General features: G+C 39.2%; 1 protein-coding gene across 9 annotated transcripts in view; it reads left to right on the forward strand.

Annotated features, from left to right (window-relative positions):
* LOC123504515 (cardioacceleratory peptide receptor-like) overlaps positions 1 to 24000 on the forward strand; it is a 281235-nt gene that overhangs the window by 88071 nt on the left and 169164 nt on the right. Inside the window, exon 1 of one of the 9 annotated variants that reach the window (XM_045255090.1) lies at positions 6605 to 6772. The exons of the other annotated variants lie outside the window; for them this stretch is intronic. The gene's annotated coding sequence lies outside the window, so the exon portion shown is untranslated. Of the gene's footprint in view, positions 1 to 6604; positions 6773 to 24000 lie in introns of those variants that run through there. 9 annotated transcript variants of the gene reach the window in all.

Consider the following 24000-nt stretch of genomic DNA (forward strand, 5'->3'; position numbering starts at 1 on the left):
TCTTCCTGCTCTCGTAAGGGACAATTTTTGAGTCTTCAGTGGTACTTTTCCTGTTCATGATACGATGCCCTCGTTAAAATAATAGAACATTCTCGAGATATACCATTATATTGTCATATTTTCTTGAACCTGTGTGAAGCATTTCTCAGTAAAGATTCTCGTCGTCCTCTCTTTCTCTCTTCCTGGTCATTATTCTCATTCTCAGTTTCCCTTTCCCTCTTTCTCTTCTATAGCTTGCTGCTCGTCAAGCTCCTCTTGTCCGCTCCGCTGCTGACCGCTTGTGAAAGAAAGGGAAACCAATTATAGATCTGAAAGATACATGACCAGTGTGAAACATGATTCGTTCTGTACGCAATTCGATTTTGGTTGTGGTTGAGGTAGTAGTAGTAGTAGTAGAAGTAGTAGTAGTAGTAACAACAGAAAGAGTTGCAGTTGTTGTTGTTGTTGTTTTTGTAGGAGTAGAAGAAGTAGTAATATTTGTTGTACCATTTCTTTTTGCAATAACTGTAGTTTGAATATAAGTAACATAAAGTAAGTTACAAAAAGCTACTAGGTTTACATCATGGTAGTAGTAGTAGTAGTAGTAGTAGTAGTAGTAGTAGTAGTAGTAGTAGTAGTAGTAGTAGTAGTAGTAGTAGTAGGAGTAGTTCACCACCACAACCATAATGACACGAATCATCATCGTCACACACACACACACACACACACACACACACACACACACACACACACACACATTACTAAACACATCAACACTATTAGCAGCAGCTGTACACACACACACCGATCCCCTCTAACACCTGACAAGTTCGATATTTAGCTTATATGAACATCCTCTCATTTACCATAAAGCCTTTCCCTTATAGCATACTAAATACGAGGTGTGAATGCCCTCAGAACCGAGACGTGTGTATGTAGTGCCATGAATAGCGACTTACATGCATCACTGGTTACCTTATCATGCGACGTCGACAAGACACGCCAGTTGGTCACCAGCGGGCGTCACGGGAACCTTAGCAACACCCGAAAGTTTCCTCTGTCAAGGGCTGGCCGGTGTGCATTAGACGTGCAGACTGAGAGGTAAACTTGCACTGAGGGATTTTTTTAAGTGGTGTAGTGGTGGTGATGATTGTAGTGTGGTGTGATGGCAGCGTTTTAGTTATTTTATTGGTTTGTTATTCTTGTGAAATTTTTATTATTTATTTATTTATTTATTTCACTTTTTTGACGGAGTGGAATTATTCTATTATTCAATTATTCTTTTTTTTTATGGATGAAAGCAAAAATCCCTGTATTAGATTTTTTCTATTTAACGTATCCACAAACAGTTGTCTTTGTGTGTGTGTGTGTGTGTGTGTGTGTGTGTGTGTGTGAAGTAGGCGGACGGCTAATTAAATACCAATACTTTAAAACAAAATAATCCTTTTTCTTTCCTCTTTGATTATCCTTTTTTTATTCTTTTATAGACACTGCATAGAAACCAAAAATAATTACAACCGTGTGTGTGTGTGTGTGTGTGTGTGTGTGTGTGTGGGTGGGTGGGTGGGTGTACAGTACGTAGGCATGCACACGTGTCGCCATTCTCACGCCATGCACTTTGAACCCCACGCGGTCACTCCTTCAGCTCCTCGTCCTGTAATGAGTCTCCTCCTTCAGTCTTTGTCTGGCGTCACAGGGTATCGCGTATCAAATGAGGGACGTCTCTTAATTACACGCCTACACTCACGAATCGGACGTGGGAGGGAAATATATATCATGGCGAAAAGAGGGAGATAACATAAATATACTCACGACGTAGATTTAGAAGGAAAAATTGTGAGGAAATTAAGCAAGGAAGAAAGAAGGAAGGGAAAAAAAAATTCGTAGGGCTTCGATGGGTTTCTTTCATGTATGTGTGTGTGTGTGTGTGTGTGTGTGTGTGTGGGTGTGGGTGGGTGGGTGGGTAGGTGGGTGTGTGGATGGCGAAAGAGGAAAGAGAAAAGTTAAGATAGATAATATTGCAGTAATTCATAATAAGAAAGACTCAATTTTTGGTTATTCTAGGAAAAAAAACGTATTTTCGTATTTGTATAACCTCTATTATTTGGTTATTTTATAAGAAACTCTCTCTCTCTCTCTCTCTCTCTCTCTCTCTCTCTCTCTCTCTCTCTCTCTCTCTCTCTCTCTCTCTCTCTCTCTCTCTCTCTCCTTGTCACTGGTGCAGATAATTATGTCTTATGGAAAGATATACCAGTTTTTTTTCCTCTTTCTCTTACCTCATATACTTATCTTTTGCTCTTTATCTATCTTTTCTCTTCATCACTTCTGCAGGCGACTATACATCAACTTTCTCTTGAACTACCTACTTGAATTCACATCTATATCTCTTTCCACATATCTGTCTTTCTCGTTCATCATTTCTGCAGGTGTTTGTGTGTCAGCCTCCCGGTATCTATATGTTCCTTCTATCTGTTATCTCTATCTTTCGTATGTGTTTTCTCTACCGTGTCTTATTAGGCTATTCATCTAACTAATTACGTGCACACTAACATATACTAGTGCATTTTTTCCCTCTATACCTCAACCTTGCATGCATCTTCTGTTCCCTCTCACATTTATTCATCTTTCTTCTTCCTTGTGTGAAATTTATGTAGCGTTCCGTCAGTATATCATTTCAGCCTTCCTTTGACCCTGTTTACTCTGCATCCCAGCGGTTCATCTGTTACTTATGTTATCTGTTTTGTTAAGCACGTATGTGTGTGTGGCTGTGTCTAAGTTGTTGCATGTTGTGTCTCAGTTGTATATTTTCTTCTTTTTTGCTGTTTAATTTATGTTCGAGTGTATAAATGTGTATGGTTTTGCGTGTGTGTGTGTCTCTGTGTGTGTGTGTGTGTGTGTGTATGTGTGCGTGTGTGTGTGTGTCATAATTATAGCCGCAATTATTCTCCTTTAGTGTTGTTCTTAGTTAGCTAATTTGTCATCCTTATCTAGTCCTATCTCCTCATCTCACTCTTAATGCCAGCGTGTGACCGCCTTTAATTCCTCTCTCTATTTCCTTCTCTTTCAAACTATCATTCTCCATTTCTTTTTCCCTTCTTTTTATTTTCCTAAGCACCTAATTGGGCCTTTTTATTTAATATAGTTTTGCCCTTCGCTGGCCTTCTCTCCTACGTAAGAAAAAAGAAAAAAAATCAATTACGTCAAACTAGAGTATGGACGAAGCATACACGTAGTTCAATTGTCAATACGTGTTATTTCTGTCTTGTTCTCTATAAATATTACCCAAAAAATTAAGAATATAAGACGATAAGGAAACCGCAAAAGGCCAATTGAACTAAACGAGGCAACTCCTAAATCAACACGAGGCAGGCAAGGGATGTGCAAAGTTCAAGTTAAAGTGAACAGAATAATCTTGGCCATTAAAGAAGACTGAAGAAAACAATGCAAGTTACAAGAGGCTATTAGAGTTGCACGTGGCGGTCCCTGCATAAAACATGATGTACCTGTTTCCACCTGTCTTTCCCCATGCATAAATCTGTCTAGTATTCTTTTAAAAGGACAAAGGATGCAAAGAATTCATAGCAGAACCGGAGCGAGCGAGAGAGATAGAAAAAAAAAGGAATGTAACAGGCCTCTAAGTGGCAGCCTCTATTTAAAACATACCTACCTTTTTTTCCACCTATCATCCCCATTCATAAACCGGTCTGACCTTCTCGCAACCTCCCTATTGACTCAACACTGACAACCTGATTACGGAGCCTGGTCTTCCCGCCACTTATCCTGCTGGTGGCAACAATACAAAGTGACCGGTTCGTAGTGATTATTATTGTAGAGCACGGTGAGGCACGTAAAAGATCGTGCCAGCAGAGTTTATGACCTAATTTACACACACACTTCCTTGCTACATCAACCCAGCCTCGCAGAAAGCTGTAGAGAATGTTGGAGGAAAAAAAATATTGAATAAAAAAATATGTAATCAACTAGGTTTTAGTGTGCGTGTGTGTATGTGCGTGTGTGTGGCTGGATACTAGGTAGGCAGATGTGGGTAGGCAGGTACGAGTAGAAGTGACCGCGCTGCACGGCCATTAATTGTAACCAAACAACGTGTAAGGTCAGAGAGAGAGGTGGTGCAGTGGAGCCATGCGTGCTTTGAGGTCCGAGGGGTCTCCAAGCGCACGGGTTCGAATCCTGTCCACGGTCCGAGTGTAGGTTGGGCTTCCTCACTCGGGGCAACGGTCTCCTAGCGGTTGGGCTTTGAGATAGGAGGTACCCCCAAAAGTATCCCCTTTAGCCCATAAATTCCCGTGAAAAGCCCACATGGTATAAAGTATATAAGTATAAGAGAGAAAGCAGACGTAATTATACCTCAGTGATACCAAACAAAACCCAAGACAAAAGAAAAGAACCAATACACTCACACACAAAGAGGGGTACAGGGGACAATGGAAGGAGAGAACTATGAACCACCAGCCATCAGCCTCTTCCCGCCAGAACTGATTAGCGGCGACGGGTCCTGGGAACAGCCGCGGGGAAGGGAGAGAGGGAAGACTTCCTTACCAATCCCACGACACCTCAGGCCATCCCTCACCGCTGCCCGGACAGGTAATCAAGGTAGATATAATTACAGGTGTTCTTGGCTGGAGACGGACGGAGTAGAGGATAGGAAGGTGGATGGAAGGGCAGGGATAGGATAGAGATAAGGAAAGATAAGGGGAGGAAATAAGGACAGTGAGAGGAAAAGTATGAGAGAAAACTGAAGAACGAAAAGAGAAGGAATAGAAAGGAGTGAAAATTAAAATAGGAAGGATAGAGACGAAGAAAATTAAGGAATAGGTGGTGAGTTGTGAATAGGAAAGATGAAGCGGAATGAAAAGACAGATAAGAAGAAAGAGAGAAGAATAGGAAAAACAGGAAAAAAGTTAAAGAATAGGAGACAATAATGAAAGTGGAGATAGAAAGAAGGGAAAAATTGAAGGGAAGATAGGATAGTGATGAATAGGAGTAATGAAAAGAAGGAAAAAGCAGAAGGAAAGAAAGAATAAGAATGAAAGAAAAGTAAGAAAACTAGGAAAAGGGGAGGAGAAATAAGAGGAAGCAAGGATGGCAAAGAAATACGGTAAGGGAAAAGAGAAGAGGAAAGAGAAAGAAAGGAGAGAAGGAATAGTAGAAGATAAAAGACAAGATAGGAAGACAAGAAAGCAAATGATGAAGGAAAAGGAAGATAAATGGAAATGGTGAAGAAAGAGCAAAAAGGCAAAAAAAAAATAGAAAGAAGAAAAGAAAGAAGAAAAGAAAGATTTTGGAATAAGAGACGTGATAAAGAGAAGAATGGAAGAACATGATTGAGAAAAATGATAAAATGGAGAAAGATGGATGGAATAATAAAAGGACGAATGAGAATATGATGAAAGAAAATGCAAGAATACTGAACAAGGAAGAAGAGAATGAAAATAAATCGCAAAAGAAAGGAAAAACAGGAAGAAAAGAAAGAAAAAAAATAAGGAAGACATGAAGAATTAAAATGAGGTAATGAATGAACATGAGAATGAAATATAAGAGGCTGAAAAGTAAAGAAAGAGGAATAAAAGAAAATAGAATAGACAAAGTGAGGAGGGAAAGAATAAAAACAGGAGAAAAAGAGTGAATGAAGGAGGTGAGAAAGGAGGAGGAGGAGGAGGAGGAGGAGGACAGTTATGAAGTGACAGACAAGCAGAAAAAAAAATATGAAACTGAGAGAGAGAGAGAGAGAGAGAGAGAGAGAGAGAGAGAGAGAGATTCATTAAGGTTCCATTCCATTATCTCGGTGTTTTGGTGAGTGGTTCGATCTGGTAATTATTGATTCGCTCTATTTTCCTTCAATGGATTCGTGTCGGTGATTCACTCGGTTTCATTTATCTTCGAGGCTTTACTTGCTTCGAATTACTCGGGTAGGGACAAAAGAAAACGGAAAATTTGATGCTATTCTTTATTGATGTTATTAGAAGCAGCAGCAGTATATATTAGTGATACATTTAACCTGCTCAGTACCAGGAGGTGTTTTTATATTTATTCTTGTTACTATTTGGTGATTTTATACAAATTCAAAAAATTATGTAGGGATTAAAATAGTGAAGACTGTGGGTTTTAATCTTCTGATCTCCATAGACCCTTCCTAATGTCAATAAAATGGTCTAATCACACACAAAAATAAAGGTAAAAATGCGTCCCAGTACTGAAGAGGGTTAATAGTAGTAGAAGTAAATACAGTAGTACAGTAAACCATTGATAAACTGTATGCCATTGACCCCTTCAGTACCATGTCCCGTTTTCATATTCATTCTGTTACTATTTAGCGATTTAACGCAGCAACTTATACGGGATTGAAATAGTAAAGACTCCGGCCATTAATCTTCTGACCTCCTTAGTGACTTCCCAATGCAAATAAAATCGTCTAATCATACTAAAATATTATTAGTAAAAATGTGTCCCAGTATTGAAAATGTTAAACTGTATTCCTAGCAGACCGATCCCTTTGTGCTAATCGAAATGCTCCCCATAAACTGACCACACGTATGATTTAGCCGATGAATGTGAAAGCCGACTGCACTTGGCCGGTGACACTGTGCGTATCTCTCGGGTAAACCACTGGTGCGGGAAGATGCTGCGCCGACTGAAAACAGCTCAGTGTGGGTGGTTATCTGGTGCAGTGTGGTGTCGTGTAGTGGTGTGAGCGTCACTTGGCTTTCCCTCCATACCCTTCGTCTCATACCCCAGCTCTTTGTAACCCCGCAGCACCGCATCCCTTCCTTGTTTGGTGAGTGCAACACGCTAGAAAATACTTTTAAAATACTCTCAGTTTGATCTGTCTTGCCATTTCTATTACTACATTAATTAAGAAGTGTTCCTCTGTTCCTCTAAAGATCGACACTAGAAGAACGTATGTATTGAAGCCAACCACTATAGACACATGTGTTACCGAATGCATCACCGTCCATATCGACCCTAGTCTGTTTACATAGTGCTGTTCCAACCATCTTATAAACCGGTTTTTCTCATAAACGGTCATGCATCTTTCCCAATTGGTTCCGTTTATAGAAGGTTTATTGTAGTAGTAGTAGTAGTAGTAGTAGTAGTAGTAGTAAGAGTAGATGTAGCAGTAAGAGTAAAAGTAATAGTAGTAGTAGCAGTAGTGATATAGTAATGTACTGGTACTGAATTAATTTTGCAATTTAATATTTTTCCTTTTACTATTTAATGTTTCATCTTACTTTATGAAAATGATCTTTACTTATTCTCATTCGTTTCTTCCTTACTGTCGCATTATTATTACTGTTGTTGTTGTTATTGTTATCACTATCATTATTATTATTGTTATTATTATTACTATTATTATTGTTGTTACCGTTGTCGTTATCTTTGTTGTTGTTGTTGTTGTCGTAATGTGGGTCTCGAGAAAAGATTTTCAATATTGAAGCAATCTTTCAAATAATGATTCCAAGTTCCAGGAAAAGAATCTCTCTCTCTCTCTCTCTCTCTCTCTCTCTCTCTCTCTCTCTCTCTCTCTCTCTCTCTCTCTCTCTCTCTCTCTCTCTCTCTCGAGTTGTTTATGTAAGTTAACGTAAGTTTGACCCATAAACATTAGTTACTTAAGCACTATAATGCTCTGCACAGCGTCCAGCAAGGAGGAGGAAGGGAGGGAGAGAAGTGGGGACAGAAGACAAAGGAGGAGAATGAAGAGGAAGAAGAAGAAGAGGAGTTAGAGGCCTGAGAGAAAGAGGGACAGATGAAGGAAGGTGACAGGAAGACGAAGAGGGAACGAGAAGGAAGGTTAAATAAGTAAGGGAAGAAGAAGGAGAGAGAGAGAGGGAGTGAAAGAAAAAGGAGGAGACAAGGCGAAAGAGGTGTTAGCGGATGACGAAATGGGACGTAGGAGAAATGGAGGAAGATGAATAATGAGAAGAAGGGATAGATAGAGAAAAGCATGAGGGAAAGATGGATAGATGGGACAGGGAGAAGAAGCAAAGATGAGACGGAAGGATAAAGACAGAAAAAAAATGTAGAAGTGGATGAAGAAATGAAAACAGATGAATAGATAGATAGACAGAATCACGAAGGATGAAAAGAGGGGAACGAAATAGCGAGGGAAGGAGAAATGATGGGACGAGAGGGAAGAATGACAAAAGGGTATGGGCAGACAAGTAAGGGCAGGTAGGTGAATGGATGCAGCACCAATCACCACCTGTGCCTTAATAATTGACTGGCAGGGAAACTGGTTGTAAGAGGTGGCCAGATTTCTCATTCCTCTCTCTGTATTGTGTTGTTCCTCTGGGTTGTTGTTTCTCCCCCTCCGTTTTTCTTTTCTAACTTTGATATTTTGTTTTCTGTTTTTTATATTTGTTTTGTCTTCATATTTTCTAACTTTTTTTTTTGTGGGGGCGATTTTTTATTTGTCTTTAGTAGTAATAGTAGTAGTAGTAGTAGTAGTAGTAGTAGTATCATCATCATCATCATCATCATCATTGCTTCTGCTGGTCCTGGTACTCCTGTTGTTGGTCTTGTTGCTGTTGTTGTCATTTTTGTTGTTTTTTGTTGTTATTGTTCTTTTTCTTGTTGTTGTTGATTGTGATGGTGGTGGTCTTCTTTCTTTTCTTCTTCTTCTTCCTCTTCTTCATCTTCTTCTTCTTCTTCTTCTTCTTCTTATTATTATTATTATTATTATTATTATTATTATTATTATTTTTCTACTCCTCCTTCTCCTTTTCCTCCTCCTCCTCCTCCTCCTCCTCCTCCTCCTCCTCCTCCTCCTCCTCCTCCTCCTCCTCCTCCTCCTCCTCCTCCTCCCTTCTTCCAAAACAAAACCTCATAATTAGCAGCAACTTTACACCATTGCATTTAAAAATTTCACGGCTGAGAACATGATAATCTGAAATTCTGTTCCTTTGTCAAAAAAAAAAAAAAAAATAGTAATGATAAAATATATTCATCTATATATATTTTTTTTTTGTTTAATTCTTTGCAAAAATTACGTAAGAACTTATCAACCTCGTGTGTGTGTGTGTGTGTGTGTGTGTGTGTGTGTGTGTGTGTGTGTGTGTGTGTGTGTGTGTGTGTGTTATTAGTATGCTCTATATTTTTTCTATTTTTTTTATATTGATCTTCATTAGTATATTATAGATAGAACGATGGATTCTCTCTCTCTCTCTCTCTCTCTCTCTCTCTCTCTCTCTCTCTCTCTCTCTCTCTCTCTCTCTCTCTCTCTCTCTCTCTCTCTCTCTCTCTCTCTCTCTCTCTCTCTCTCTCTCTCTCTCTCTCTCTCTCTCTCTCTCTCTCTCACACACACTCACACACACACACACACACACACACACACACACACACACACACTTTTCCATCACTGAATTACAACTAAAATTTTACACAACACGTCAGTTTTCTACTCATAATGTTACCATTTCAATACAAACTTCATCGAACAACATTATTCACATACCAACATTGTATTTCACAACAATAGTTTCGAAATCAGTGACAGTTTGAACATTCACGTGATAATATTTTTCCCCTTGTTGCTTTTATATGTGTAAGTACGTATGTTGTAATCGTGTAGGAGAGAGTCATGTTATATTGTTTTGTCTTATGTGGGAGTGGGAAAAGACTGAAGGTACAATTATTTCACGTGTATTACTCTACTTTTTTGTCTATTCAGTTTTTGTACTATTTTTTTAATCACAGCTGTAGTCGTGAAGGACAGAGTCATATTTCATTGCTTTAAGAATCCCACAAAGGCAATAAAACTGAATGAAAAAAAAAAAAATCTTCACAATGATAATCAAAGAAATTAATAACAACAACGAAAATTCAATGAAAAATCAATAAAGAAAATAAAAAAATAATGAAAAGTAAGAATAATGAATCGAAATAGGTAGATGAATCACACACAGAAAGTAATCAATATTTAAGTCTTATGTGACACTGGGAAATTATTCAAGGTACAATTATTTCACGTGTATTATTTTTAGTTTAGTTTATTTTTGTGCTTTTTATTTCTATCACAGCGAGAGAAATGGAAGTGTTCAAAGTGTAGTATTTTGTTGTGTGTTTCTGCTCTGTATTGCAGTCCTGTGTATTGTGCTAAAAGTTTTATTTGTCCTCTCTCTCTCTCTCTCTCTCTCTCTCTCTCTCTCTCTCTCTCTCTCTCTCTCTCTCTCTCTCTCTCTCTCTCTCTCTCTCACATACATTTTTAGTCGATTTTATTCACATTAGGAAGGATCTATGGAGGTCAGAATATTAATTGCACTTAAAAATTTCACACACACACACACACACACACACACACACACACACACACACACACACACACACACACACACACACACACACACACTACTATAAATGTTCTAGATGAAAATTGTACCGTTAATGTTGAGTGTACCGATGGAGGGAAAAAAAAAACCTTGTATGTACTGAATGTATAATCTTTACTTATCAATTACAACTCGTATTGATCTGATTGACTTTAATTTGAATGCATGTAATTAAAATGCTCTTCCTTGCACTCTTTCGTAATTTTTCTTCTTTCTCATTTCCTCGTTTCTCCTTCTCTTCTCTTCTCCTTTCTTTTTCTTTTTTTTTTTTGTATTATTGCAGGTATATATTACATAAGCAGCACTGAGAGAAATAAAAGTTTTGTTCTTAGTTGTTCTTTCTTTGGGTTAATTTGTGCCGCCTCCTCCTCCTCGTCCTCCTCCTCCTCCTCCTCCTCCTCCTCCTCCTCCTCCTCCTCCTCCTCCTCCTCCTCCTCCTCCTTCTCTACTACTACTACTACTACTACTACTACTACTACTACTACTACTACTATATGTTGTCGTCGTCTTGTTCTTTGTTTTATATGACCTTCTTTTCTTCTTTTCTTTTTTTTCTTTTTCATCTCTTGTTCTTTTTCTCTTTTCTCTTTTTTTTTTTCTTCTTCTTCTTCTTCTTCTTCTTCTTGTTCTTGTTTTGTTCTTGTTCTTCTTCTTCTTCTTCTTCTTCTTCTTCTTCTTCTTCTTCTTCTTCTTTTTTTAACCTACACCTTATTATTTCTATTCTTATCACTACTACTACTACTACTACTACTACTACTACTACTACTACTACTACTACTACTACTACTACTACTACTACTACTACTTCCGCTTAACTTTCCCTTAATTTTTCACTATCACTCTCTTCAAGTTAAGTTACGTTTAGTTTGATTATTATTAAGCAATTTTTTCATCGGGGAATTTAAAAGAGCATATTTTGCCTACAATTGGCTTTTCTTTCGTTTCCCTGTGTTCCTTCTCTCCCTCTTCAGTGTTCCTTCTCTTCCTCTTCAGTGTTCCTTCTCTTCTTCTTCCTCCTCTTGCTTCTCAGTCTCTTCTTTCCTGTGATCTTGAGATAATGAACGTTCCTAATTGGTTTTCAAATGTAGATTCAAACTACATAAGACGGCTTCTGTTTTTCGGGGTGCACATGCTCTCTCTCTCTCTCTCTCTCTCTCTCTCTCTCTCTCTCTCTCTCTCTCTCTCTCTCTCTCTCTCTCTCTCTCTCTCTCTCTCCCTATTTTTTGTGCATAATCATAGAAATTTTTACAAGACTTTTATTTCCTTCCTTCAGAAAAAAAGTAGTAGTAGTAGTAGTAGTAGTAGTAGTAGTAGTAGTAGTAGTAGTAGTAGTAGTAGTAGTGGTAGTAGTAGTAGGAGTAGTAGTGGTAATAGTAGTAGTTATGGGAAAATCCTCTCTCTCTCTCTCTCTCTCTCTCTCTCTCTCTCTCTCTCTCTCTCTCTCTCTCTCTCTCTCTCTCTCTCTCTCTCTCTCTCTCTCTCTCTCTCTCTCTCTCTCTCTCTCTCTCTCTCTCTCTCTCTCTCTCTCTCTCTCTCTCTCTCTCTCTCTCTCTCTCTCTCTCTCTCTCTCTCTCTCTCTCTCTCTCTCTCTCTCTCTCTCTCTCTCTCTCTCTCTCTCTCTCTCTCTCTCTCTCTCTCTCTCTCTGTAACTCAACCCCTCCTTGCGAGAATCTGTGAAGCAATACTTGGCTCAGGTTACGAATACAAGACGATCGGAAAGGAGAGGGCGGGAGAGAAAAATCGAGAGTGGCATTTATAGCAGTAGTAGTAGTAGTAGTAGTAGTAGTAGTAGTAGTAGTAGTAGTAGTAGTAGTAGAAGATGAAGTAGAAGTCTCTCTCTCTCTCTCTCTCTCTCTCTCTCTCTCTCTCTCTCTCTCTCTCTCTCTCTCTCTCTCTCTCTCTCTCTCTCTCTCTCTCTCTCTCTCTCTCTCTCTCTCTCTCTCTCTCTCTCTCTCTCTCTCTCTCTCTCAGGGCCCATGTATTTGAAGGGTTAAAATATAAAGCACAATAAATCCAAGAAATAATTGAGGGGAGTGGTTGAGCCGGAAAAAAAAAAAAAAAAAGAAAAAATGGTATATTAGGAAGAAGGGAATAAGGTCGACGAACAGAAGAGAGAGAGAGAGAGAGAGAGAGAGAGAGAGAGAGAGAGAGAGAGAACGTATGGCAGGTCATTAAAGATATGGAAAGGAAGAAAAGGACGAATAGAGGATAATTATGACAAAAAGGAGAGAGAGAGAGAGAGAGAGAGAGAGAGAGAGAGAATCGTAAATTAAGAGGCAAAGAAAAAGGAGGAAGGAAAAGAGGAAGGAAAGAGACAGTATCGAGACGGCACTCCTCCTCCTCCTCCTCCTCCTCCTCCTCCATTCGTGGCTTTTATATTACCAGCGTCACCCACACCCCCTTCTTTCCTCCTTCTTCCCTTCTTCCTTCCTTCCTTTTTTTATTCCATTCTTCCTTTCTTTTCTTCCTTCCTTGCCTTTTCCATCCATTCATTTCGTTTTCTATATAATTTCGTTCTCTTTTTCCTTGTTCTTTATTCCTTTTTCTTTGGTTCTCTTTCTTCTCTCTCTTTCTCTTCTTGGTTCTTTCTTTTTTTACATTTTTTTTTCTCATTCATGTCACATTTTCATTTTCATTCTTCTCTTCGTTTATCTATTTTCTTTTCCATATTTTTCTTCTTTTTCTTCGTTTTCTTTTTTTTCCTCTTTTTCTTCTTCGTTTCTTTTCTTCATCTCCTTCTTCTTCTCCTTCTTCTTCTTCTCTCTTTTCTCATTTCCGTGTTCCTGTCTCTGTTTTATGCGTCTCTCTCTCTCTCTCTCTCTCTCTCTCTCTCTCTCTCTCTCTCTCTCTCTCTCTCTCTCTCTCTCTCTCTCTCTCTCTCTCTCTCTCTCTCTCTCTCTCTCTCTCTCTCTCTCTTCGCCCCTATCACAATATAGGCAATGAGATGAAATTGAGAAGACTCAGTTCACCTCTTTCTGCCTTTTGCCTCTTGACCTCTCCTCCTCTTCCTCCTCCTCCTCCTCCTCCTCCTCCTCCTCCTCCTCCTCCTCCTCCTCCTCCTCCTCCTCCTCCTTCTCTTTCTCCTCTGTTCTCTCGCTTTGTGCTTCTTCAGTTTTGTTTATTATCAGTATTTTCACCTTTATCATTGTCATTCTTTCTATTTTCCTTGTCTTCTTTTTGTGTGTCCATTTTTCTTCTTCTCGTTTTCTTTCATTTCTTTCTTTTGTCTTTATTTTTCATTCTTTATTCACTTTTTTTTGTTTTTTGTTATTTTCGTTTTTCTATTTCTCCATCGACTTTTTTTTTTTTCTTTTTGCGTTTCTTTTTTTCTTCTTTCTTTCGTATTCTTGCTTGTCTTTATTCTTTTCTCATTTTATCTTTCTTCTTCTACTTTTCTTCTTCTTCTTCCTCTTCTTCTTCTTCATCGTTTTCTTCTTCTCCTTCTTCTTCCTCTGCTTCCTCTTCATCATCTTCTTCTTCTTCTTCTTCTTCTTCTTCTTCTTTCTCTTCATCTTTTCTTCTTATCATCATTATTATTACTATTATCATCATCATTTTCATTATTCTACCTTTATTGTTATTATTATTTTCATTGTTTTTGTTATTGTTGTTGCTGTTATTGTTATTATTATCACTATTATTGTTGTTGTTGTTGTTGTTGTTGTTGTTGTTGTTGTTGTTGTTATCATCACTATCACATTCATTATCATTTTTATTATCATCCATTATTATTCTTCATCCATCTTCGTATTTTTTTTTTTTTTACTTTTCCTCCTCCTCCTCCTCCTCCTCCTCCTCCTCCTCCTCCTCCTCCTTCTCCTCCTCTAGATAAGGATTAATAGGAAAAAAGATATACACGATATACACTTTTTTCCCTCTCCTTTATCTCTCATTATCTTTAGGCATTCCTCTCTTCCCTTCTTCCCTCCTTCCCCTCTTCACTCCTCCTCTTCTTCCCTCCCTCAACACAAAGACTCCTCCCTTGGGGTATGTCGGCCATTACTGCTCCGTCAGGCGGGGAATGGAAAGAGAGGAAGGAGGGAGGGAGGGCAGGAAAGAAGGAAGGAGAGAGAGAGAGAGAGAGAGAGAGAGAGAGAGAGAGAGAGAGAGAGAGAGAGAGAGAGAGAGAGAGAGAGAGAGAGAGAGAGGCGGTTTGAAGAAGTTTCCTGTTTTCCATTTCTTACTTTTCCTTCGTGTTGTTAAGCGTTTACTCTATTTGTTAGAGGGAGAGAGAGAGAGAGAGAGAGAGAGAGAGAGAGAGGTGGGGATGAGGTTGCAGGACATTATAAAGTAAAAAAAATATATTAGGAGCATAAAGAAGGAAATTGGGAGGAGGCAGAAGAGAAGGAGAAGGAGTAAGAATTGGTAATAGTGGTGGTGGTGGTGGTGGTGGTGGTGGTGGTGGTGATGATGGTGATGAAGGTAAACAAAAAAAAAATGATAAAAAACAAGCTTGGAAGCCGAAAGACGAATAAAATCACGTGTGAGAGAGAGAGAGAGAGAGAGAGAGAGAGAGAGAGATTACCTTTTCGTGTATGTGTGTGTGTGTGTGTGTGTGTGTGTAGCCGTATATGTGTAGGCGCGCGTGTAAGTGTGTAATTGCATATATATTTGTGTGGGCGTGATCATTTATAACCATTACACTGATGACCATGTTAATTGCTGTATAATTGCCGTGGATTACGCTGGCGGAGGCTGGAAATTGCCCGCTCTCCACTAATATCCGCCCTCAGTTCTGGAGCTCCGAACAGCGAGCCGCTATTGTTGTTCTAGTGGCCATTGAGTGCTTTACTGTTTCAGGAAGACGCGGAGGGTTGACCGAGTGGTAGTTAAGGGTATTTACAGCTGCTTATTTGGATCATGCGGTTAGTGGTTATGTTGATGAGGGTATTGAGTGGGATTAAATATAGGAATGTAGTGGTTATGTTGAGGGTGATGATGAAGACGAGGAAAAGGTAGAAAAGAAGCAAAATGAGTGAAAAGAGGAGGACTATAGAGGTTATGTTCTTTAGGTTGATGAGGAGGAGGATTGAAAAGAGGAAAAAAGGAAATAAAAGATGGATAAGGAGCAGAAGAAGGAATGTATTTTTTCATGTTGAGTAGGAGAAATATACTGGCTATGTTGGTGAGGGTGATGAAGAGGAGAATTAAAAGAGGAAAAAGGAGAGAAAAGATGGATAAGGAATAGAAGGAGGAATGCAGTTGTTGTTTTGATGAGGGTGGTGACGAAGACAAGAAAAGGAAATGGAAGGAAAAAAACACAATGAATAGAAGGGGGAATATACTGGCTATGTTGGTGAGGGTGATGAAGAGGAGGATTAAAAAGAGAAAAAGGAAACATGAAGGCAAAGGAATAGATGGAATGATGATGAAGACGAGAACGAGGAAAGGAAGAAAAGAAGCACAAAGAGAAGGAGACGAAAAATATGTTCTTGAGGATGATGAGGAGGGAGATTAAAAGAAGGAAAAAGGAAGAAAAGATAGATAAGAAGTAGAGTAAGTAATATAGTGGTTATTTTCATGAAGTTGATGATGATGAAGACAAGAAAAAGGAAAAGAAAGAGAAGTAGAAGTGCCTAGAAGGAGGAATATATAAGCGAAATAGCCAATGTTTCTCAATTTTCTAGTCTCACTTTATCTATTTGGTGATGAAAACATGTCTAAGCTAGGAATATGCTGCGATCGTTTTTTGGTAGTTAATAAAGCATAATTCTCATACTGGGGAGTCCTGAATTATCTCAGTAGGTTCAGATTCATCACCAGCATCATCGTCATCTTTATTTTTATTATTTCCACACTTTATCACTGCCTCCTTGATTTTGATAACACTAATTCTCGCTATGCTCGTTGGTGCTTACGATAACAGCACCAACAGCAAAATCTAGCAACAATGACAACGAATACTACAACAGTGACAGCAAGAAGCAAGGATTAATTGATAACTAGTATATGTGAAGCTCAAAATCTTAGTAATTATAATGCAATGCAGGGACTGTATACCAATTTAGTCTGTGAAATTCATGATATTGGTAATGTTGATGATAGTAATGATAATGATTATTAGAAGAAGAAGAAGAAGAAGAAGAAGAAAATGAAGAAGAAGAAGAAGAAGAAGAAGAAGAAGAAGAAGAAGAAGAAGAAGAAGAAGAAGAAAAAAGAAGAAGAAGAAAGACAAGAAAGGAAAGAAGAAAGAGAACAAGAAGAAGAAAAACAAGAAAAGGAAGAAGAAGAAAGGGAAGATGAAGAAGAAAAAAAGTAGAAGAAGCAGAAGAAGAAGAAGAAGAAGAAGAAGAAGAAGAAGAAGAAGGAGAAAAAGAAGAAGAAGAAGAAAGGAAAAGAAGAAGGATCCCTCTACTTAACCCCACATAAATCAGTGCGTCTTTTAAGTGTCCGAGGTGTGTATTTATTGATCTTCACCTTTGTTTCCTTGAAGTTTATTGCCAAACCTACTTTCCGTCAGGTCACTTGCTAACAGAGCCGGGCGAGGAATGAGGATACTTGACCTTCACTACCACTTGTTACTTGGCCTTGACCGCCTTACTAGGAGAGCACCGATGATATGGCGACGTTAATATGATGATGAGGAGGAGGAGAAGGACGGGCAGTAAAACACGACTGGCCACATACTCACACGTCATTCACTCTCCTAGCCCCATTGATATAGTCTCTTGTACCAGCACGCGTGAGTTTAGGCACATCTCATTGGTCCATAGAGGGAGTGTTAATGCTGTCCCTATGTCCATTCCCTGCATTGCGTTTTTGTTAGCTAATTTGGATGGAGCGAGGTGGTTGGGAACGCCGCTTTCTCGGTTTGGTATCCGACGAAATGAGAAGGAAATAGACTACATGATGATAGTAGTGACAATTATAATACGAACAACAACAACGATAGGAACAAGAACAAGAAGAACAAGGAGAAGAATGTTTTGCTAAGCCCGTGCACACACACACACACACACACACACACACACACACACACGTAAGTATATCAGGATTGAAAACATATTGCAATCCACTTCACGTGAAGGAGGAGGAGGAGGAGGAGGAGGAGGAGGAGGAGGAGGAGGAGGAGGAGGAGGAGGAGGAGGAGGAGGAGGAGGAGGAGGAGGAGGGTTAAATGAAGACAAGGACGAAGAGACTCAATAACGGAAACACGAACGCACACACACACACACACACACACACACACACACACACACACACACACACACACACACACAATTATATATGAATAGAACATGATAACCACGTAGTATAACATTAGACACACAGACAAACATAACAGATAGACAGAATAATAAGCGAACAAACACAAGCACGCTGACAGGTTCACTTATCATGATGTACGTATAGACAGACAGACAGACAGACAATAGCAGACCCGGATTGAGAGAGAGAGAGAGAGAGAGAGAGAGAGAGAGAGAGAGCATCACATCGTTATGCAAGATAGTATGATCGGTCTCTCTCTCTCTCTCTCTCTCTCTCTCTCTCTCTCTCTCTCTCTCTCTCTCTCTCTCTCTCTCTCTACACTTCTTACCATGAACAAAATCTTTAGCTTGAAAACGTGAGCGGTGACATTCCCTCTAAAAAGTGTGTGCATGCGTGTGTGTGTGTGTGTGTGTGTGTGTGTGTGTGTGTGTGTGTGTGTGTGTGTGTGAGTGTGAGAGAGAGAGCGAGCGTGCATTGAATATTCTGGCAGCCTCACGCAGCAACAACACTTGAAGACACTCGGGCACACAGCACACACAACGGAGGCCTTTCGTGGAGAGGAAGGACTTATATTGTCAAGGTGCACGGCGGACGTAAGCCAATAGAGGGGTTGCGGAGAGTGGCGTCCCTTGTAACCTTGGCTTGTCTAGGCGCTCGCTGCTCACTCTACATTTCAGAAAAAAGGCGGGAAAGAAAAGTTTGTATTTCCTCAATTGTAGGTGTGTGTTTTATTTGCCTCAGATACAACATAACTCTGGCATATTTAGCTTCGTTTTCTTTTATTTTCAATGGGACTATATTGCGGAGTAAATCTCGAGAACTAAATTGTTTCGTTTTATTGGCCATTAAAAGTATATCAACTCGTACACAAATGACCTCCTTATAATTATTTTTATTTAATTATTAGTAATCTTCTTGCTATTATTATTGCATTTGCTGTTTAAGACATATTTTCTTTTGAATGTATGTGTCAAAAGAAATGTTTTAGCATATATCTAAGGAAAGGAAAGATTGAAACTTAACTAAAATATCTGATCAATTAATAATGGTGGTTGAGAAAATACTGATACTGCTTTCATGTGACAACTGCCCCAAATACTCTTCTGTTTCATTCTGTTGTTATTATTTATATTTATTTTGCAAGCGGTGTTACAAGTTGGGTGTCTTCTTCTTCTTCTTCTTCTTCTTCTTCTTCTTCTTCTTCTTCTTCTTCTTCTTCTTCTTGTAGTTTTTGTTCTTCCTCTTGTTGTTGTTGTTGTTGTTGTTGTTGTTGTTGTTGTTGTTGTTCTTCTTCTTCTTCTTCTTCTTCTTCTTCTTTTTTACTTCTACTTTTTCTTTTCTCTTTCTCCTTCTTCATATTCTTTCTCTCATTCTTCTCATTCTTCTTCTTCTTCTTCTTCTTCTTCTTCTTCTTCTTCTTCTTCTTCTTCTTCTTCTTCCTCCTCTTTTTTCTCTTCTTCTTTTTTTTTCTTTCTTTCTCCTGTGTTCCCTTTGTCTGTTTCCGTGACATGTATGAAAAAAAAAAAATGCATCAAGAGTTATATTTCGGGAAACCCAATACGGACAGAAGGAATAGTGGAGAACTTCGTGAATTGTTTAAACTGTGCGTGTGTTTGATTTGCAAGGTGCGTGTTATGTAAGGAACTCGAGGTGGGTGACCTGTAGAAACTATTAAATTCTTTCCTTTCTTTCTTTCTTTCTCTATTTTCTTTTCGTTTCTTTATTTGTTTACTAGGAATAGAAGGGTAAAAATAAAAGTGTACAGTTTTATAAGCTTTATTTATTTATTTATTTTTCTATTTACAAGCTTGTCAATTTCTTTATGAGTATTGACTTATATATTTATTTCTTTATGTATTCGTTTATATTTGTGATTTTTTTTTTTATTTTTCCTTTTCTTTCCCTTCGGTGAGGTTGCGGTTCTCGTATGCACGCCATGTCCTATTTACGTCATTTCGCTTCACTTTTTCTATTAATACTCACAGTTGTACGTCACGGGTGAAGAGTGCAGTGAAGTGTGATTGACTTCTTCCCTGCATGAAAGTCTGAGCGCAAAATGGATGAATGGGAAGCAGTAAATCATGTTCACGTCAGTCACGGAGCCACAAAGCACCGCGATCACTGACAAGCGGATGAGAATAGACCTGGAGTGTGTGGAGAGGAGGATTTGACGCAACTCCTGCTGCCACCACCACCACCACTATCATCACCACCACCACCACCATCACCACCACCATCCCTACCACCCATACCACCTTCACTCCCTCACCTCAGTTTACCTGACGTTATATTACCTTTGAGTGTGTAAAGAGGAGACTATGACACGACTCCACCACCATCACTACCATCAGCACCACCACCATCATCTCGCCTTCCTTGTCTTGCCTTGCCTTGCCTTGCCTTGCCTTGCCTTGCCTTGCCTTGTTTTTCCTTGCCTTGCTTTGCCTTGCCTTTGCCTTGCCTTGCCTTGCCTTGCCTTGCCTTGCCTTGCCTTGCCTTGCCTTGCCTTGCCTCGCCTTGCCTTGCCTTGCCTTGCCTTGCCTTGCCTTGCCTTGCCTTGCCTTGCCTTGCCTTGCCTTGCCTTGCCTTGCCTTGCCTTGCCTTGCCTTGCCTTGCCTTGCCTTGCCTTGCCTTGCCTTGCCTTGCCTTGTCTTGCCTTGCCTTGCCTTGCCTTGCCTTGCCTTGCCTTGCCTTGCCTTGCCTTGCCTTGCCTTGCCTTGCCTTGCCTTGCCTTGCCTTGCCTTGCCTTGCCTTGCCTTGCCTTGCCTTGCCTTGCCTTGCCTTGCCTTGCCTTGCCTTGCCTTATCTTGCCTTGCCTTGCCTTGCCTTGCCTTGCCTCGCCTTTCCTTGCCTTGCCTTGCCTTGCCTTGCCTTGCCATCTCTCTTTACCTTCCCTCGCCTTTCCTCGTCACCTTCTTTGCTTAACCGTTAGTGTAAATATCTCTTTTTATTTCCCATTATCACCGCCACCATCACTGTCTTTTTCACTTCACTATAACTTTTTTTTACTATTTACTATTTTTTTTTTTTGGTTTCTTTGTGTCATTGTTACTTCTATCCCTTTATTTCTCACCTCTTTCACTGTCATTCTTTTTTTGCACTTCCACCACCACCACCACCACCACCACCACCACTGAACAGAAACACTGGTGAAAAATAATTGAGTAGTTTTTTTTTTTTCTTTTCTTATCCTTCATGTATTTATCTATTTTCTTACGTTTCCCTCACAATTTCAACTTACGCATCAGTTCTGGTATATATTGTCTATTTCATTTTTCTAGTCTTCAAACGGTTACATAGAGTTAGTTTTATATGTAAGACATCCACTACAGACAATCATGTATATATTTTTCACTTATCTATCTATCTATTTTTGTTCTGTCTCTCGCTTCCAACTATTCTATTTCAATTTGTTATTGTTATATAATTTATTTTAACAATTTCCTTTCTTTTTTTCATATTCTACTTATATTTAGCTATTCTTTATTAGTTTTCATTTTTTCTTTTTTTTGTATTTACATTTAATTGATCTCAGTACCATATAAATTTCAAACTCCATGATATCTAATATTAGCCACAATAGAGCAGAGAAAGGGTTGATTATGATGGCTTATTAATTAAAGACGTTTCTTGTTCCTTGCATAAGAAATTTTGTCTTCCCTTACTTCAATATTTCGAGATATCTTTAACATTAATTTTTTACTTTACAATTTACAGTAAGACCGATGAAAGAAAAATAAGTAAAACAGAAAAAAAAACCTGCTTCAAATGCCGCATACTAAAGAAACAGAAAAAAAGTGAATCGACCAGTTTAGTCTTTGGTAGTTTTGAAGTGTTCCGATGCACCTCCTTTGAAATGCAGGTGATGGCGCGCTACAGAAACAGTTAAAGATAAGCCTCGAGTTTTACGGATCCATTTTCATTCCGTGGTGGTCGTCGCTCCGTTTCAGTCGAGCGGCAACATCCTCGGGCCGTGAAAGCGAATTGGTCACATACCTTTAAGAGTTATTATTTCATTCCTCACGGTTATGCTGTCTGTGGCCATCATTCTGCAGTAAAAGTCCCGTTGCTAAAGGTTTTCCGCTGTGTCCGTGGCGCATAGATTGGCCAGCGTGACCCCACCGTGTTACCTGAGCAGAGTCTTTACTGCGGAATGCTGTATCGCCTTCAGTGCTATGACGCGTTTTTCATAGTATTTTATTCTGCTCAGTATTTGGTGATTTTACACATTTTGGGATTGAAATAGTGAAGACATTGGCAATTAATCTTCTGGCCTATATAAACCTTTGAAAAAACTCATGGTAAAAATACGTCCCAGTACTAAAAGGGTTGAAACTCTCATGAGTGTTGTTCTGAAAAGCAATAAATGATACACCGGCTTCTCAAAGATCTTTTTCCCAGTAATGGTGCAGAATTTTCTAATCACTAGAATCATAAACCTTTAAAGCTCAGTAATTTCTGCAAAAGCCAATCAAATATAGTTGAGGTAAGCCAGAAAAATGTTTCACCTAGCAGTTTCAGGTGACAGAGATACGTTATGGAGGTGGTGGTGGTGATGGTGGTGGGGTGGTGGTTTGATGGTGATGGTGATGGTGATGGTGGTGGTGGTGGTGATGGTGGTGGTGGTGACTCATCATCATCAGCCTTTATAATCCCTCTCCACGACTATCCTTATCTTTCTATATTAATCTGTGTCACTTCCTGCTCTACAGTTGATTAGTTCTTGCCTCATCGTCTTATAATAGCCAGACGCAGCAATTGTACATACTAATTTCAACAGCATACACGGCAGTTGTTATCCCACAAAGTATCTTGAAGTTCATCATTAACTAAGGGTGACTTACACATGAAGTTGTCCTGATGATTAGTATAGCAACCTCCAGAACTTCCTCCTTAATTAACTAATAATACATAACCACAAAGCTGACGAGCGTAACCCCGATGACTTCTTGCAGCTTCCCTTGTTACCTTATGCTATATTCTTATATCTTGATTGCAATTAATGCCTAAAGGTTTTTACATACAGAACTGTGATTTTTTTTCTTTATTCTTCCTTTTCTTTCCTTTTGGTGACGTTGGACTTTTTGTATGCACCCCAAGCCCTGTTTACTTTATTTCCCTTCCCTTTCTCTATCAATACTCACAGCTGTAGGTCACGGGTCAAAAGAGGGTTAGGTTACAAATGGTGCGCTACTGCCGCTAAATACTTCCACATGCTTTACACTGCGTTAAGGATGAGCTTCTTCACTCGCTGCTCCTTTTCATCCCGTTGCCAGGTTTTGTTCCTTCCTACAAAAGAGTTTCAACAGTGTGTGTGTGTGTGTGTGTGTGTGTGTGTGTGTGTGTGTGTGTGTTATGAAATGTTTCTCTTTATTTTTGAGTGTACACACAGAACATCATTTACAATCTTCAACACCAGAGAGACACACAGAGACAGAGAGAGAGAGAGAGAGAGAGAGAGGTACTGACACGTTCTTTATTTCGTTTCCTTCTTTATACCATTTCTTGCTCTCTCTCTCTCTCTCTCTCTCTCTCTCTCTCTCTCTCTCTCTCTCTCTCTCTCTCTCTCTCTTAATACTGTCTCTTTTTCACTCTACTTCCTTCTATTCCCTTTTTGTAGCATTACCTTACCTCCTCCTCCTCCTCCTCCTCCTCCTCTTCCTCCTCCTCCTCCTCCTGACTATTAGAGAACCATTAACGTGCAAGAAACAGTGAGGCTCCCATTCGTCTTGTCCTCCCTTGACTAGCCAATGGTAGGAATCGGTATTGTGTCTCCTTTGCCTCATTCCCTCCTTTATTTAATCTTCCCTCCTCCCTCCTCCAGTACCTTGCATCCATTTTCCATTTTTTTTGTCTTCTCTGAGATTTTTTTTTGTTTCATCTCTTTTGGGTTTTATTCTTAGTTTTCGTTGTTTGTCCTGTCTTTTTCTTCTTTTTCCTCATTGTTTTTATATTTTTACCTATTTATTTCTTCTTCTTTTGACTTATTTGGTCATTTTCGTAATTTTCTTCCTTCGGTAAGTTTTCTTTGTGTGTGTGTGTGTGTGTGTGTGTGTGTGTGTGTGTGTGTGTGTGTGTGTGTGTGTGTGTGTGTGTGTGTGTGTGTGTGTGTGTGTTTTATTACATTCTTCCCTTTTTTTTCTTTCTTTTTCCACATTTTTCATTTTTTTTCATTTTTCTTTCATTTTCTATCTTTCATTCCTCCCTCATTTCTGATTTCTCTCTTTTTTTTGTCTCTTTCTTTTCTCATTTATTTCCCTTCCCATTCCAAATTATTTTTTCCCTCTATCCATCCTTCCCTCCATACCTCTCTCTCTCCCTCCCTTTATCTCTGTTTCCTTCTTTCACCTCTTTATTAACCCTCATATTCCTTATTTTTCCTTCCTTTTCCATTGTCTTCCTTTCTTCTTCTCTTTACTCTATATTTCCTTTTTTTTTTTTTTATGCCTATCCTCTCATTTTCTTCTGT

Source organism: Portunus trituberculatus, chromosome 16, assembly GCF_017591435.1.
Source record: "Portunus trituberculatus isolate SZX2019 chromosome 16, ASM1759143v1, whole genome shotgun sequence".
In the NCBI taxonomy this organism is placed as follows: domain Eukaryota; kingdom Metazoa; phylum Arthropoda; class Malacostraca; order Decapoda; family Portunidae; genus Portunus; species Portunus trituberculatus.